Raw genomic sequence first — 4260 nt, 5'->3', positions numbered from 1 at the left:
CAGAATCAGAAAAGAAGTGTTATAATTTATGATGGGTTCATTAATTTTATTTGATTACATAAATTTTTGTTATTTGAGGAAGAGAATTAAATCAATGATGCCTCTTTGTCAGCTCTGACAAGAAAATAATATTAAGAATTAGAATATTTTTCTAAAACACTGAGATTGTTTCACAATGATGAGAGCTTGTTAGGTGTTGTGTTAGATAATAGTGTTACAATTTTAACTTTTTCTGCCTAACTTCACAATTACTGAGATTTTGTAAAATTTGTAATAAATTACAATATTCATTATGAATGTTGAAATATTGATGCAGAAATTAATATTCAATGGATTTAATCAAGAAACGCTAAATAAAATGATTAAAATATTATGTGAGAAATATAAAAATCTATGAAATAAATATATAGAAGTAAAAATTAAGGAGATTTTGCTGAAAGTCAAAGTGAAACTACTTAATGTTTTGATTTTACTGAGAAGAAACTCTTAATTAAGTTTATTAAATAAACTTTAGGTTTAATATATCTATACATATATATTTATAGAAAATTAATATTTAAACAGTCAAGCAAAATTAAATCAAAAGGAAGGACTGCGTTTAAAACAGCAAATCCAAACATGTGATAAATAACATTTAAATGAACAAAAACAAGCCCAAACAAAAATTAAATTAAAGGTGTTGCATAAATTAAAAGGATTCCCAGGGTACAGGCTATAATGTGAGATATAAAATGTGCCCTGGGTTTTGGAGGTGACTGAAAAAGTAGTACTCACATTGTGGTGGGGATACACTGTCTATCAGTCTTAAACTCCATTCATCAGTCTCACATGACGAAATTCACAAAATAAAATAAAATCATCAAAAGAAATAGAAATTAGGAGAGTGAGATGTGGGTCCTCAAGATCACAACATCCCACATCTGCATCATTCTTCACTGCCTGCAAACAGTTGTGTGAAAGTGACTGTTCTCCAAAGTAAATGACAAAAAAAGAAAGAAAGAAATAAAATATGAAATAAGGTACTACCACTTTGGGGTAAGTAAGATAAACTTACCTCTTGAGGTTGGCATTTTAGCCTTCATTATGGTAGTAAAACACTAATTAGTAGCACAGTAAACAAATTATATTAGTATAGAATACCAAACAACTTTTCTAATCTAACTATTATAACTCCCAACCACCACCCATTAAATCCACTGTAACTACAATTTTAAGACTCTACACAAGCCTTATATATGTGATAAGGTGTTCATCTGCATAAAAGTAGTGCCAAGATGTTTAAATAACCTTATTCACAGCTAAATTTACTTATCGAAAATAAATACTATTTACAGATACTGCTTGATTTTTAAAATGTTTTAAAAATTATCTATTTATCCTCTAATACTTTTTCATGAAGTTTCTGAATGTTTTAAATTGTCCTTATCATAAAATTATTTTTCTAGGATATATAAATTCCTGTGGAAAGTTTGTAGTTGTCAAGTTCTATAAAGGTAACAAATATGACTTTGCATATGAGATCATCTACAGTGTGAAAAGTGGCTGTTATTGTGACCAGTTGAAAGTTGTTTTTCCTTTTTAAAGTGACTAGTATATTTAATGTCATATTACTTAATATTTAAGTTGAAAAATATATGGATGCTAGTGTGAATATTCAAATAATTAATATTTTTCCACATTGAAATTTGGCAGTAAATAAATAACATTTACATAAAATCTTATTTATATTCCCCAAGAGTGAGTGTTTAATGAGAAATATATAAATATTAAACGAATTTTCTTTGGATTTCAGAATAAAAAATTATCATATTATGCAGATACTGAGTTGTTAATAGGTATCTGCAAATATTGAAATCTCGACTAAAATGTGGAAGATAATTAGTATGAAAAACTCTAAATGATAAAGAACTTGTGTAATGGTAAAAGATAAACTGATTCAACATTCTTAAAATAGATTTCATTAAAAAATACAAAAAAGACTATACCCGTGCTATGTTTTTCTTTGATTTTAAAATAACAAAAAGATAATTGTATCCCATTAAGTAAGTTTTATATATTTAAACATTTACTCATATAACTTACCAACCTGTATTATGATAATAATACTAATAATTAACATATAAAAATAATGGATTTCTATAGGATAATAGGAATATAAGGCTTTTGTGGTTTAGTTTATCCAATGCACCATCTTTTTATGCTTTCCTTGGGTAAAGCATCTTAGTTGAATATTTCTCTTGTCTTTTCTGTATCTTCTGGTTCTTGTGGTACTCTTCCAAAATTAAAAGATGGGAACGTGTTCTCATCGAATACAAACTTCAGCCTTAATTTTTAAAATATAAACATTTCATTAGAGGAATCAAACTCTAAAGGTTGTATACAATGTACTGCAAAGTATATTTATTAGTTAAAAATTTTTGTAAAGGGCTGTCAAATTTATAAAAAACTAAATCAAAATAAATCTATCTGTTTAATCCACTAAATCAAACTATTATATATTTACATAAACTGTACATATGATTTTTTAATTAATTATTAAGCTAGGAAATTTTATTTGATTGAATTAGGTAATTAGATGTTTTATTAATTGAGAAGATAATATTTATGTGGCTAATAACTGGTGTCTCACTTCTAATTAACTGGTGTCTAGTGGATGACTGTTTACTAATATAACAGTCAGTAAAATTTTAGCTATTAAAGATTATTTTTCTTGTATAGATAATACTATGGCCATGTAATAGATGAAACACTAATGTTGTAATTTTTTCAATAGATGTTTAGGGTTTGTTTAGAACTGAGAGATTTTTAAGCTTACTAATTTTTACATAAACACAATCTACCTTTGAATAGTTAGCTTGTGGACTTCTAAGTCATTCTGAATTTTTAGATGGCATTTAAACTGAAATGTGGTCCTGTTACAGAGCTCTACACTGTGGGTTATTCCTACTGATTAATGTGACGTTAGAAGTTACTTACCTTTACTTCTTTAGTTCAGCCAGGGCAAATGCATTTGTAGCAAATATAAAAGTTCAAAATCTATGACTATGATATTTAATTATACTTAGGAACATTGAATCTTGATCTTGGAAAAAATTTTTCCTTCACTCTAACATGTAGAGAATAATCTTTGAAACAGAGTATCTTAATTCGTAAATCATTGTAATGGTAATGTTCCAGCATTTACAGCTATTAATGTATCTGGTTGTTTTTACAGAAATTTAAATACTTTTTCATCTTAATTCAAGAACAAAGATCATTTTCACATTCAACTCTTAATGTCCGAAGTAGATGTGAGGATCTTACTCCTATATCAGGATTGTAAAGTAAACTATAAGCTAAGTCTTTATATGTTCTGTGACACATCCTTCAAATCTGAATAAAATGTGTAACTGCTATTATACTATTGCTACTTTATGAAATTTTCTATCAGAATTATATTTTTAACTTTGAATTTACATTAGATATTCTTCTCATTTTGATATTTCTATGCTGTATACTATTAATAGATGTGGTCTTTTACTTAAGTCAATTGTTATGATATAATCAAATAATTTAGAATAATAATAATAAGAGCTTGATACAAAACAGCATTATAAAGATTAATGTTAAACATATAAACTTGCATTTCATGTATAAAAGAACTGAACATTGAAATTCTGGTGATAAGTATTGATCTGTTTAAGTTAACTTTGAAAGAGAAATGATCATTAGTCATATCACTCAGTCATTCATTATACATCTCTTTCAGGTCTCTATATTGTTTTAATCACAGACTGAAATTTGTTTACTCAGTCATTCATGATACATTTCTTTCAGGTCTCTATATCTTACTGAGTGTAAAAGATCCTTGGAGCAAAGCTGGCTACATATATGGTGCTGTGCAGTTGACACCTCTAGTGTATCTCTTAAATTATAACTCAGAAAATGAAATTAAAATTGAAAAGAAACTAACATATTGTCAACCTTATACACCACCACCAATTACACCTTATCCACCTGGACCATCTCCAAGTTGTCCATCATTTCCTTATTCCTGTCTCAACTGTCATCATGACATAGACTATAGATTGGAAGAAATTATTTGTACATTTGATTTCCGTAAGTTCAGGCATAACAAAACATTGTTGACCTACATTGTATTTAAATAACTATTAAAATAGTTTTACTATCCTTCTTTTTTAAGTTTATGAAAAAAGAATGCTTTGCCATTTCTTTATTGGAATAATAACGCAACCATCTAATGTAAAAATAGTGTATTTT

The sequence above is a fragment of the Limulus polyphemus genome, unplaced genomic scaffold (assembly GCF_000517525.1).
Source record: "Limulus polyphemus unplaced genomic scaffold, Limulus_polyphemus-2.1.2 Scaffold1940, whole genome shotgun sequence".
Classification (NCBI taxonomy): domain Eukaryota; kingdom Metazoa; phylum Arthropoda; class Merostomata; order Xiphosura; family Limulidae; genus Limulus; species Limulus polyphemus.
Note: the sequence above shows the minus strand (reverse complement) of the source record.